The 14,503-nt window shown below is 35.3% G+C and overlaps 1 long non-coding RNA gene across 1 annotated transcript in view; it reads right to left on the reverse strand.

Moving 5' to 3' along the window:
- Nucleotides 1–3,929: 3,929 nt before the first annotated feature.
- LOC309662427 overlaps nt 3,930–14,503 on the reverse strand; it is a 307,694-nt gene continuing 297,120 nt past the window's right edge. Inside the window, exon 4 of the long non-coding RNA XR_014264665.1 lies at nt 3,930–4,614. This is a non-coding gene — a long non-coding RNA (uncharacterized lncRNA). The remainder of the gene's footprint in view (nt 4,615–14,503) is intronic.

Below are 14,503 nucleotides of genomic sequence, written 5' to 3' on the forward strand. Positions count from 1 at the left end.
GAACCCCACTGCATAAAACCATATAGATCTCTGGACTTTCTCAAGCTTCTGTGCCCCCTGAAATCAATTTGTTTGTGTGTACTCTTTCTGCTATGTGATAATATGTGTTTAGGGATTAAACTTAATTATAAATACATTTTTAAATAGTAATTTCTAAAATATTAACATAAGACCAAGGTAATACATTGCTCTTCTGATAAAATGTAATGCCTTATCAAGACAAAATGTAGAAATTCCTGGATGGCTCTCCAACAAAAATTTTTACAGTAGACATTTTAGAGATATTTTGGTAGGAGAGCGAGAAAAATATTTCAATAGACACATTCCTTAAATTATGCCACTTAAGCATTGCCTACATTGTCTACATGTTAATCTGGTTTACAAAAGAAGATTTCAAGATGATTACTCTCAATTCATTTTTACATTTCTTATTCAAAAAAGCATTTTGAATACTGGAAGGAGTATTAGATTTGGGGGCTCTTTAGTCTCACACTGGTTGCAAGATTTTGGCCAAAGTATTTGAAATTTTTAACTTGTCGTTTCCTTGTAAATGGAATTAGTGACCCCAGGAGGGTCTTACTGTATGGATTAAGTAAGAGAGTAAACAACAAATTTAAATACAAACATGCCTCAAGGGGCAAAGAGGTAAGAGCACATATAAAGAAGTTTAAGTCATGGTTTCCAGTCAAGAAAGAGACATTAGACACAAACTGGGATATTTTGAGAAGGATTTATGTGACACAGCCTACAAGACAGCCCACAATGATCTTTGCCTCACTGCATTCTTGTGCTTGTGTAGTCACCTCTTATATTGAGAAGATGTGTTATCCAATGAATCCAATAGGATATGGTAGAATTGGTGATGTGACATCCGAGGCCAGGTCATAGGACATTGAGTCTTCCACCTTGCACTCTCTTGGATTATTCACTCTGGGAAAACTAGCTGCCATGTTGGGAGGATACTCAGACCAGCCTATGGAGAGTTCCATGTGGCAAGGAACTGAGGTCTCTTGACAACAGCCAGCATCAACTTGCCAGCCATGTGGGTGAGCCACTTTTGAAGCAGATCTTCCAGCTCCAGTCAGGCCTTCAGATGACTATGGTCCCTGCCAACACCACGACTGCAACCTCACGAGAGACCCTGAGCCAGGACTACCTGTCAGGAACTGTGGAGGGTCTAAGATTTTACCCTACTTGCCAACTAACACATCAGCCTGCCTCATTTTCATGGATACTTGCACAAGACACAATGTCCCTGGGTTAGAGACAAAGAGCTTTATTATTCAGAGCAGGAACAATAATCACAGTATTAGCATTTTCTTGCGCTGGTTTGAGTCTTAATTCCCACAGAGCAATGTGAACAAGGCCAGGTGACACCTGCACTTACAGAGGACTGCATTACCTGACAGGAACCTGAGCTTACAAGTCTTTTATAATGGACAGTAAGGATGCCTATATTTGCTTAAGTGAGAGACAGAATATCTCTCTACCAAGGCAGATCACTCTATAAACATACTTGAAAAGAGAGCTTAGAATAAAGGCAATCAGTGATTTTCTCTCAATAAATGCAGAAATGTGAGGGAACCATGCTGTCTTTCAAATCTACCCAGCTAAACCACACCTGAATTCCTGACCCATAGAAACTGTGAGATAAAAATTGTTTATTACTGTTTTAAGCTTAGAGTTTTGAGGTAATTTGTTACACAGTAACAGATAACAAATATAACTGGTTTACAAAAAAGGAAAAACCTAACTGGAAATCAGTAATTATTAAGTAATAACTAATTGCTAAGGAATATTTAGGGACTCTAGGACTAGTGGCGGTAGCATTGTTACCACACCAAAAACTGAAGAGATGATGGAGGAAAAGCTCACTGAAGCCAGAGGAAAGCAAGAATCACATAGAAGAGGCCATCATTCAATGAGGGGTAACCTTTAGCTAAGGCAGGAGACCTTCCGTGGAGTTCATCCAGGAGAATAAATACCCTGACTTCTATCTTCTTTTTTTCCCCCCATTTACCCACTGGCTAAAACCAAATGGACAGCAGAGGAATGCAAGTCCTGTTGATGTCATTCATACAGGTGAGCCCCCCAGGCAGAGAAGGACAGAAAGTCAATCTGGGGAGCAAACAGAAGATATCCGGTATAATCTGCAAATAAGAGAGCTAATGCATACCTCTTCTAACAGGGAAAGTTTCTACTCAGTACTAAATGATTGTTTTGTGGTTATTCAACTGGAAATGCAGGAATTTGAGAAGCATCACTGAGGGTAGGAGGTGGAGGGAGGGACTTGAACAACAGGCAAAAGTGAATAAGCGACTGCATGGAGACTCTGCCCAGGGTCAGCAATAGAAAGTCTTACTACGTAAACTCATTGCAGTCAAGCTCAACAACACTTCCTCTGCCCACCTTGTGTTCTCCTCGGTGTCAGAGCCAAATGTGGAGACGTTAGATTCCCTCAACCCAAATTTCTGACTGGGTTTCAAACCTTCTCCATAGGCATGACTTGTAGATAATTAAAACTCTTTTGCATGTTGTAATTGGATGCAGGCTACCAATAGTCAACTTGTGGTATAGGTAAAAGTGCTTTGTAAATTATCCCATAGAACGCAAAATAAAGTGAAACACTGTGAATCCTATTTACAAAAAGACCATTTGTCAATTTATAAAAGTCTTTAAAAGCAATCAATGACTTTGCACGATTTCTAGGAATTCAACAACACTGGATTTCTAACTAGTGTTTAAATTTAATTTAGACTTACTTGTATCTACAATTCATACTCAGGATCAAAGGGGTTGATAGATTTATTAAATCTACCAAAATTCACTAAATTTTTACAAGATATACTAAGACGTAACTACAAAGTAGAAACCATACAATTCTCTATAAAACAAATATGAACAGTTTTATCATTCTGACCAATAATTTAGAAAATATATAACTCCATCCATAAAAAGGAGATAATAATTTTAATGTAAAATAGGATTTATTAATAAAAAAACTGTTATATTAAGATAATAATAGGCAACAGGATATTAACTAACAATCCACCGAATAAACTAAACCAAAAAATAAGCAAAAAAAAAAATGGTCAACATGCTTATAGTCAAATAAATACAAAAAGGAAAAGATAAAAACTTCAATTAAGTAAATTTTTGGTTGGACTACATGTTAATACGGACTTTCTAGAATGCTCTTGGGCAATGTGTAGTAAGAATTTTTTAAAAGATGATTTAATTTGATGTAAAATTCCATTGACAGAAATTTATTTTAAAGAAATAATCAGATATTTGAGAAAGATTTACACAGAAGGATGCATATCAAATAATTGTTTTTGATATTATATTAACAAAATATTAACAAGTATTAACAAAAGTATTTGGAAACATCTCAAACACCAGTTAAAAAATGATATATCAAATTCCCATATACCCATAATTTTGAATATTGCTTGACTATTAAAATGAGATATTCAAAAAGATTTTCATAATTTTGGGATGTTCTCACAATATGATAATGAAACAAAATAGAGACAAGATTGTATGCTGTATGATTGCAAGTATATTAAATATTCATGTATATATGACTGAAAGGAAATATGCCAAAATATAAATATTAATTAGAAGATGATATCAATGTTTAGAAGGATTATAAGTGATATTATTTTACTCTTTATACTTTCTTTATTTCCCAGTCTTTCCAGTAATTATGAATATTATTAACTTTTCAAATGCTCTTTGTCCTTATTTAAAAAGCCCTAATGAGCAAATATTGGCCAAGTGAATAACATAAATACACACTAAAATACCTTCTACGTACTGTCAAAACATCCTCCTAACCTACTATTAAGAGAGGGGTTTTATAATAGAAATTACTGTGTACTTTTTTTATGACTCTATTACTAAAGGTCATCAATCATATCTGTGACTTTTCACCACACAAAAGAATATATACATTGAATTCAGGCCAAGTGATTACTAACTTGTGTTTTAGAGTAACAATTCATGCCAAGTGATTGGTAACTGATATTTCAGAATGAAAATTCAGGGAATTCAAAGTGATAGGTTTCACTATAATTGTAACTTGGCCTTTTCCACCTCATGAGCGGATTGGCCCTTAAAGTCCTGCTTAAACACAAGCTGAAGGATGTGTAATCATCATAGGGAAGGGTTTGTAGGCAGCACAGTCTTTACTATTTTGGAAGAGGGAAGGAAGATAAAGAAATATGTTTGTGCTAAGACAATTCTTCTGCACATCTTTGTTTCTTTGATGAAATGAAACGATGGAAGGATATTTTCATTTTATATTACAAACACAGTAAGACCTGAAGGCTGCAGAATCCTTGACTTTCGGTTTAATAATCTTAGGTTTCTATAAATCTCTTAAACACTAGTCATGGTAAACTTTTCATAATACTCAACAAACAACTACTTGAATGTGTTCATTTCAATTATCTAAGGAATATTTCCTATTTTGTATATCTGATTCACTAACTAATAGCACAAAACACAATTTGATCAACTCTTACCTGAACTGTTTCAATAGGCCCTTGAGTGTTGTCTCATTCCCTGCTTTGTCTCATTTCTTCTCCATGTTGACTTCAACATTACTTGCTGAAAAATAAAAGCGAAAATAAAACAAACATGAATTATGTTTTCCTTGCCCTCAAAATTCCTTAGCATGGCATTCAAGGTTCTTCAGAATATGCTTCAGCTGACCTCCTTGCCATTTTCTGTACATGCCATGAATATTCCCACCTCCACAAGTTTATATCTGCTCTCCACTCATATTCCCCCTGGAATCTTGTAGGACTCTGCCTATACTTCCAGCGTCACACTTCACTCATTTTCCCATTTTTTTCCCTCCTTATTCTGTTTTGCCCTTTAGATTGCAGGCAGTTAAGATACTTTTTCTTGAGTTCTCTATCTTGGCAGGATTTTCCATAGCGCTTTGTATAGAGTTTGCTTTTTCTAACTGTTGAATGAACAAAAGGCCAGCTGTTGACCAAACTCAAAATTCTATTTCAAATGTGTATGTCGATCACTGCCTGCATGATTCTCCATGTGTCTGAAACCTTGGTTCTGGAGAGTCACTTTCCTCTGCATTGCTGTGTACCAGTGTGGTATCTGTGAGGTTACCGTCTTTCCCCATAACATTATGACTCTAGCACCTCCTTCAGATACTCTATCTAATTATGACTTTATACAAATATATTAACTCATGGACATTTTAAAAATAATTTCTATGTACCAGCTCTTTCAAATGTGGACTAAAGGAATTGAAAAATAATCATTCTTCATAAATCTGTCTCTCCTTCCTTTCTCCTTTGAACAAATAATTACTGTGCAACTCCTAGGTTCCAGGCATTGTGCTAGGTAGGCACCAGGGACATAGCGCCCAATAAGGCAGATGCAGTCCTTGAGAGGTGATGGACCCCTCAGGCATGCAAAAGCAGATACGAGAGAAAGACTTTATTTTTCATTCACTGCAACTGCATTAAGTGCTAGGAAGAAATAGATTGTCTTAGGGGAAAGTTTATTTGGAAAACCTACCAAATTGGGGTAGTTAAGAAAGGTCTTCAAAGAAAGCTCACATTTCAGTTGAGATTTACAGAATGGACAGCAATCAATGCAATAAAAATCAAGCAGGAATTATCCCAGCTAAAAAGAACAAAGGCCCCAAGGTTCTTGCACTAGAAAGTGCAAAGGCCCTGAGGTTGGAAAAGACATGAAGAAATGGAAGAAGGCCAATATGGCTAGAATGCAAAGAGGGAGTAGGATTTATCCAAGAAAAATGAGGCTGCAATACCTCCCTGAGAGTTGCTCTATTATTGCTATTAATGATAAAGAATGGATGCAGTAAGACAACAAGGATTGTAGCCTGGTGACTAATTCCAGCCGACTTCCACTTTCTTAGCATGATAAATGAGAACAGAGCCTTCAGATAGGACATCTCTGCATTTCCACATCCTTGACCAACCAATCCTGCACAAAGTTACTGGGCCAGAAGTGGGTGCGGGTAGCTTTCAAATATACATCTTCCATCTTGATTTAGAAAACCCTGTTAATAGATTCTTTATAAAGAACCCATAGCAAAGAACTTAGATTCCTTCACTTGAACTTTCAAATTATTTTCATAAAAAATGGAAGCAGTAGAAAGAAGAAACTAGTAAGTCAGAGAATTATAAGGTAGAGACCCTTAAAAGAGAAGAAGCACTGCAAATTTTAAAATCCAAGCAAGTATTAGCCACCACAGAAATAAGATTGTAACTCAGGCAAACTAAATTTGATTAAAGGAAATACTTTTTTTCTTAATGTGCTTCCTAGTAACCATTTATTTCTCTCACTTTTTAAAAACAAATTCCAGAGTTGCTCAATCTTTAAAAGTTTACAAGTATATTAAAATTAGCCTTGCAAAAATATTTGGTGGAAAAGGCTTTGAAAATGTACAGAAAAGTGCCAATCATTAAAAGGACTCAGGGGCTTCCCTGGTGGTGCAGTGGTTGAGAATCCGCCTGCCAATGCAGGGGACATGGGTTCAAGCCCTGGTCCGGGAAGATCCCACATGCCGCGGAGCAACTAAACCTGTGCACCACAACTACTGAAGCCCACACACCTAGAGCCCATGCTCCGCAACAAGAGAAGCCACCGCAGTGAGAAGCCCTCACAACGGAACAAAGATCGGTCTCTGCTCGCCGCAACTAGAGAAAGCCCGTGCACAGCAACAAAGACCCAACACAGCCAAAAAAAGGTCTCACCAATACAGAATGTCTTGTTAATATGAGTGATCCAAAAACTCATAAAATATACTGTTTACATATAGAAAGGATGCTTTTTGAAAGATATAATTGCTTTTACATTGAAGTGGCCCTTGATAAAAAATGGTCTGCTTAGATATCTTTGAAAGCACAAACAAAAATTTTACAGCCATATATTTTATTACAGTGCATTTACATTAACATGTATGAAGAGTCATTCTTTACTTCATTATTTTGATCTTTTCCAGATAGAATATGCTTCTCGAGAGAGAGAAAATATAGTTAAGGCTAGTAATCCTGGCTCTCTGTTAAAAAAATGCTAACCTTACAAATAAAGTCACTCCACCAACATTGTCTTTATATCATTTATAGCAATATTATATATGTGTATTTGTTGGGTTATATAAAAGTGGCAGATCAATGAAAACCCAAATTGATAACAGTTTCTTTCTCCCGTGTGGGGAGGACTGAGAGAGGATGGAGATGCTCTGCTCTAGAAATTGCCCTCCGGTGATATCCTTAGCCTGCATGTAATTCCAAGCATATTTGGATAAATCAGGGTCTAGTCATGCAGATGAACACCCAGGTCACAGCAAACACTAACACCTAATTAAGAGCTATGCACAGAGCAACCAGCAATACAGTTATCTGATTTTTTTTCACCTCTCTTTCTATAAGACCTTGCTAGCGTTCATGTACATATGAAACATGAGATGCAGAGGTTAGACCATGGAGATTCAGGTTTGATGAAAAGAGAGGAGAAAGGAGGAAGGGGAAAGCCAAAGCAAAAAAGGGAGGAATGGAAAGGGGCAAAGGGATGAATAAATTATGGCTAGAAAGACAATGATAAAATATAGCCATGAGGAAGATAAGAAAATGAAGAGAGGAAAGTGCGGGGAAATGAAATATAGCTGTTGAATCCGAAGTTCAATTAAATGTATTTCAATGAATAGTCTTCCATTGTCTTCTAGCTCCAAATTAGTCAAATTCTCAATAATTTAACTAAGGAGTGAGGTAATATGGAGTTTAATAGGTTTTACATATTTTGACCATAACATCACTTTCAAAGGTAGCATCTAAGCAAGTGATATTATGTTTATAATATTCAGAAATAATACAATTCAAACCCATATATATCATTTAAAATGTACTCTAGTTCTCTTTAAAAAAATGACGGTTGCAATAGAAATATTCAAGATAATGTCATTTTTCCACACCTCATCCTTCTCGGATTCTTTCTCCCTATGCTAAGTTATATTTTATTGAACCTATCTTTTCATAACATTTGTATCTGGAGGTCTAGTTGCCTCTTCCAGTTACATTTAAAAAAAAAACTTTTTGTTTAAGAAAAGATTTTGTCCCAAGTTTTCAGAATAGAGTCCAGATTTTAACTAAAGTAATCATTCCTGAGCTCTGTGATATAAATGAGATTCTTTTCCTCCTAAGTTGAACAGGATCAGCAGTTAGACAAAAAACAAAACCAAAAACAGGTTCAAACTACAAATGTGGACTTCAGTTTCTCACAATGTTATTTGGCTACACTCTGAGGGATGTGTCTCTTACTATAAATTTAAAAGACAATGTGGGATATATTTTATTTTCTGGGTAAGAATTCCTAAGAAAATCAAAAACAAGTTACTACTTGCTACATTGTGATAAATATGTGAGTCAAGTTCAGCATCCTTTTAGCTTCCACCCACCCTCATCAACTTCCAAATGCACGTGCCACTGGCAAAGTCCCTCCATGGCCGCTATTATGTGTTCCCTATAATTTAATATCTTTTGTACACTGGTTAGACACTGCTTGACACAAATATCTATACATAGTCTATGGAAGAGATCACAGAATTCAGGGTCAAGCTGCTAATACTACTAAGTACTGCTAATCACTCTGAATATAAAGGTCTTAATTCTGGATTCTAATCCACTGCCAGAATAAATTATTCTGGGAACGAGTCTCAGAGATATTCTAATAGCACTGCAGTTATGTGAATAGTCCTGAAGTCCATAGGAGTCACATACTTCTGTTTTACTTTTCAAAAATATGTGTAAAATTCAATATATATTGTTCATATAAATTCATATATATTTATGAATATTTACAATTCAGTATACATTTAAAATCACTTCCGAAAGAGAGATGACTTTGATGGTTGCAGGATACACTTTTCCTGCAACTGATACGTATTAAATCATTATAAATGACTTTTATTCTAGGACAGGGTGCACTTTGTCTTGTAACATTTATTGCTAATTTCATTCTTCACATCCCACTCATTAAATATCATTTGTAGCATAAAACACTAGGGGTTTTAGGGAATATAAAGTAAGCTCTTTTTATCTTCAAATTCAACATAAAGTAATTGGGTAAACAAGACGTCTGTGAGCTATTTCAGCTATAATACGTATTCATTCATCCAATAACATTTATTCAGTTATGACTATCTTTTGTATGCTGTTAGATGCTAAGGACAAATACAGAGATAGGTAATATTTACTAAATGGTACTGTGAATGTGTGTTACATGAATTCATTTATCTACTTCTCACAACCACCCTATGAGACAGGTACAATTTTATATTCCATTTTTTTTTGTAAATCAGAAAAAAAGGCACACGATGGTGAAATGCCTAGGTCTGAATCCCCTAGGCAGTAAATAGTGAATCTGGGATTCAAACTCAGGAAGTCTTTTTTCAAAATCTACACCTTTAGTGGCTATACGTTATTGCCCCCCAAATACAAATAAAAGGGGGGCAATAGCATGCGTTCAAATTTACAACCTTGTTGGAACGCTGTATCTGCAAATATAAACAAATTTACACCTATTACAGATAGGAAGTGAACAATTTCGGAACAGCATAAACACAACTGAATTAGATAACGAAGTATAGTACAGATGGCCCGTGGATTTCTTCAGAGCTTGAAAACTCTTTCTGGGAGTAAAAACTTGAATTTGGAAGGAAACACCTAAATGTCTAATTTGAAAGGACAAAATTGCCCCCAAAATCAAATAGAGGGACAGCACAATCTGGAAGTTACCCGGCACATCCTACAACACCGGCTGGGGTTGCACCCGGTAGAGCAAAATTCCTGGGCTGAAAATGAATACTTACACCCACCAAATGAACTAAATTTACTATTCCTTACTCATTAGACCTCTGAGTTGTTGTTTTTAATGGCAAAGCTCGTCACAATTCAAGGACGTATATACACTAATCGCTAGTGAAATACAAATGGATAAATCATGAAAGACTTACTTAGAGAGTAACGTTCTAAACTTGGTGTCTTCAGTAAAGCATTAACTTTGATTTACTAATATAGTCATCTCATGTTAATTGAACAGTACTATTAGGTATATACAAGATATGAGTTAATTATATGTCACTTAAAACAATTATATTGAGGATACACAATAATGGATTCACTACTGGCTTATAGCAGGTATTATTAATGCATCCTGAAGCCAAGGCCACTTGCAGTGACAACTGTTTGTGGAAAGTTCCAATGCAGAAAAGGAGTTATGATCTGAGATCATTTAATATTTCTTTTCCCTCAGTAAGTCAAAGGTTCAACTTTATGTTTGTGAATCTCTCCTCTTTCTCTAGCCTTTTATAATCTTTATATTATATGGAATAACTTTTACTTTACTTTATATTCAAGTGTTTCATGTACTTTGAGATATTTCCATCTACTACCTTTAACATAGAAAAACAAACACTATATCTTAAGGATTCACTCATTTATGCTTTGGAAAAGGAAGTTATAGATTTCTGGCATAGCCAGGGAGAAGCCATTCTGTGGTAGGGCAGCTAAGCGATCAAATTTATTATGTCGTGACACCTTTTTAATCCCAGGACTCAAACTGAAATTTTCCCCAATAATGATCTGTTATAATTTGCAGCTACTAAAAATCATATTATAAAATAATATTTGAGAAAAAGTAGACTATAAAAGAGTATATATATTTTACTAAGACACTGTATACATATGTATGACAAATTACCAAAAATTCATATGCCAAACATCACCAATTATTAGATTTTCATATCAGAATTACTAATAGTAACTTTCTTTCCCAGCTTGGTCCTTTAGTATTTTAAAAGATTTTGTATTCACTATGAGATACACTTACATTTCACTAAAATATTATTCTTAAAAACTTATTTAGTTCTCATTTATTTGCATTATTTGTTATGCATTGTATGTAGAATTATTGAGTTGCCATCTCTGACTTATTTATTCCTTCAGACCATCCTCCACCACAGTGAGCTAATATCAAGGTGCTGTCAGCAGGGTTTTTCTAACTACAGGGGGGAATCCATCCATTTAGTGGTCAATTTTTTGTGAAACTTTTTTTTTGTTTTACATGTATGAAAATATGTTGGTATGCATGGTAAGATGTATTTCTTACTATGGGAGTAGGTCAGGAAAGTTTGAAAATGACTGCACTGAAACAACCTATGTAAACAGAGGAAGAAACTTAAGTACAAAGGGATTAAAACAGCTTGCTCTAGAGTTCACCTAAGCAAGAAGTGGCAGAAACAGGAGCAATAACATGTATGACTGTCAAGTGTTTATCTTAATCATGCTGCCATAGGGTGCATTACATAAATCAAAGAACAGCAGCTAGCTACAATAACTGTACCCCGTATTTCAGAACTTTTTATCCTTATCACTCAGCAGCATTCCTTAATGTGGCAAATATGGAGCACTCTAGAAGGAAAAGAAGGAAAATATAATTATTTACATAATTAACTTGATTACTTTAACATTGTTTCTAGTCCCTATAAAAAACAATGATACCAAAAAAATCTACACTTTGCCTCCATTAGTATCAATTAGTAATATAGTCATTTCTCAATTATATCATTGCCTACCATGCATGTATCCAATAATCTAAAATTAAAATCCAGTACGCTGTGCCATTCTCATTAAATGCCTTACATCTAATCTGTTGCACTTGAGCTAGTGAAGGATATTGTTTTGGAAAGGTAATTAGCAATATTATTCCTTACAACATTCTATCTGCTACAGTAGAGAGTTTTAGAAGAAACCAGCATATATTCTAATTGAACTATTCATTTGACATAAGCATTCGCACTGATACTGTTAATTATTATCTGCTTTAACTGGTCAATTAAAACTGTAAAAGGGATGGCCAGTGTGAAAGTAGTGTTTTTAAAATGTTGTCTCCTCATCATTTAACTCCAATAACTTAATAGTATCACTTTCACCAAGTGAATCAAATGCTTCAAATGCACATATCTTTCTTAAAATATTTTTTAAAAAAACAAGTAATAGTCTGTGTCATATGGTGATAAGTACAGTTCAAAGTGCTATTATCACTGTTCTCATGGTGATAATTAATCCTTTAGTCATTATCATAATGAGAAACCATGTTCAGAAAATGCTGATTGAAAAATTCAGATATCAAACACAAGTCACTCGGTGCCTATCAGCCAAATTGATTCTTACACTTATGGCAGATTAGCACAGAGACTTCTAAATAATTTATCTAGCCTACTCCAAATTTTTCTAGCCTTCTTATGTTTCACTTCATGATTTTTTAAGTGGGCTGCTCTAACATGAAGCACCAGCATTACACTTTTATTTCTTAATTTGTGATGGAACTTTCATCCTAATCAGAATCATTTCCTGATTTTGTTTTTAATATTGTCTATACTTCATCCCTTAACTGAAATAACTGGAATAAGTTTGCAACTATCTATGGTCAATTAAGTCTGAAAACTTTCAAATTTTTAAGTATAACTTCAAAAGAACCAGTAGTCATTTTCACATTGCCCAATGAAAACCACAAGCAAAGTTAATATTTCAAAGGAATCTAACTCCGACTTCATCTAGAAGGATACAGATACAGAAAAAGATGCTGTTTTTTTCCCCAACACGCAGAAACTCTAAGCACTACACATTATTAAGTGTGAAATAGTTTTAAATGAATGTTGATTTTTATCTCAAATTTCAGTCCTACATAGACCCACTGGACATTTCCATGAAGATGTCCTGTAACAGCCTGAGGATACACCCAACTGCCCCAGTTATATCTTAATCCTGCTTGCCCTCTTACCTCACTTTCCCCAGTATTTCTCAATTTCGAAACGTGAGTGTTATATTGAAATCCATTTTTTGTCCTTGGCAATCACACCCAACTGGCCACACACACATGGCTTCTCCAGCTTCAGTCATGTGTGTAAGACCACACACATACAACCAGTAGTCAGGTTACACTGCAGCAGCCCTTGACACTTTTTTCTAAGATCCCACTGAGTCATGGGTGGCATCACAGAATAAGAAACAGAGAAAGAGTGTGGATTCAGAGTGCAGCACTAATAAGAATAAAATATGGGTGGCTTGGAGCAAGGGGTAGGCATGTTCACAAGACAAAAATTTCAAACTCCCTCAAAGGTGATCGTACATAAGCTTAACTACACAAATATCAATACTATTATACCAACAGGACCATTCTAAAAAGAAAGGAAAAATTAAAAGAAAAAAGGAGGAAAGGTAAAAAACAAAATAAAATCATTGGTTCGGTTATACTCCCTGAGCCAATGAGAAACAAAAACTCTATGGCGTTTGACTGATGGTTCCAGCATCAGGAATCAGAGCAGCATAAATAATTGTTGGAAGATTTCATATTCTTAAGCTTACCATCCTTTAAAGATCTCTGCATGTTAACCAAAATTATAGTTTGTGTACTACACCAGAACGACAGCAATATCACCAGTTCAGGCAAAGCATCATTCACAGGAATTAAGGATTGAGATCACTGCTTCTCTCTGAGCCATTTCTCTAGGAATACTTTTACAATTCAAAGACTTGTTCAATATGCCTGTTTATTATCACAATCTAATAGTGTTCTGTGTCAGCTTGTGGATTAAGACTGTTATAAATTGCATTTACATCTTTAATCAAGCTGCCTAGGTTAGTGATTACTTAATAGTGAAACCTATTTCCTTACTTACATGGGATATTTAAAATCAAGTTTGATAATAGCTATTGCTCTCTCAAATATGCTGACTCATCAACGCTGACCGTCCATGCAACTGGAATTTCGAATTTGTGGAAATAAGAACTTGAGAGGGCTTCTCTCCAAGTTAATAGTAACTTTGCATATTCTAAAGATTCCTTAGTTCTCTATTCTAGCTGTCTTTTGCATGTAGCCATATATTAACATGGGACAGTTTTGACAGCCCTTTGGCAAGGCAATTGGGAACTGGCCATTCTACCTCTTGGGTCAATAAATTCTGCCCAAAACATCCTGTCAAATTCAGCTAATGGATGCGTAGAATATGTAGAATTGAGAAGACTGTCAAACTGGACAGCTGGGGAATCATTATGTACGACCATCATAACCAATCAAAAGTCTGGAAGTGGGGCTCGAATTATTGGCTGCTATTATTTAGATGACTATCTTCCTCTGCTACTATTAAAAATATACAGACCGCATTTCTGTTCTTCATCCAAACAATGTCTTGCTCACCTCTGGACATTTTCACGGGCTATTCCCTAAGCTGACAATATCTAATATCCTTTTGCTTTTATTTGCTCCTTTTCCTTCCAGTGATTTCCCGTTACCTATTTGATTTGATTTTCTTTTAAAACATTATACCCCGTATTTCTGAAGGGCATGGACACACTTAGTACACTCTCACAGAGAGTCAGTGAAATTCTCCTAACAGCTCTCAGTGTAAGCAAAAAATAATGAACAGTTTGCCAGAATGATC

Source organism: Balaenoptera physalus (genome assembly GCF_965194825.1).
Source record: "Balaenoptera physalus genome assembly, chromosome: 6".
Classification (NCBI taxonomy): domain Eukaryota; kingdom Metazoa; phylum Chordata; class Mammalia; order Artiodactyla; family Balaenopteridae; genus Balaenoptera; species Balaenoptera physalus.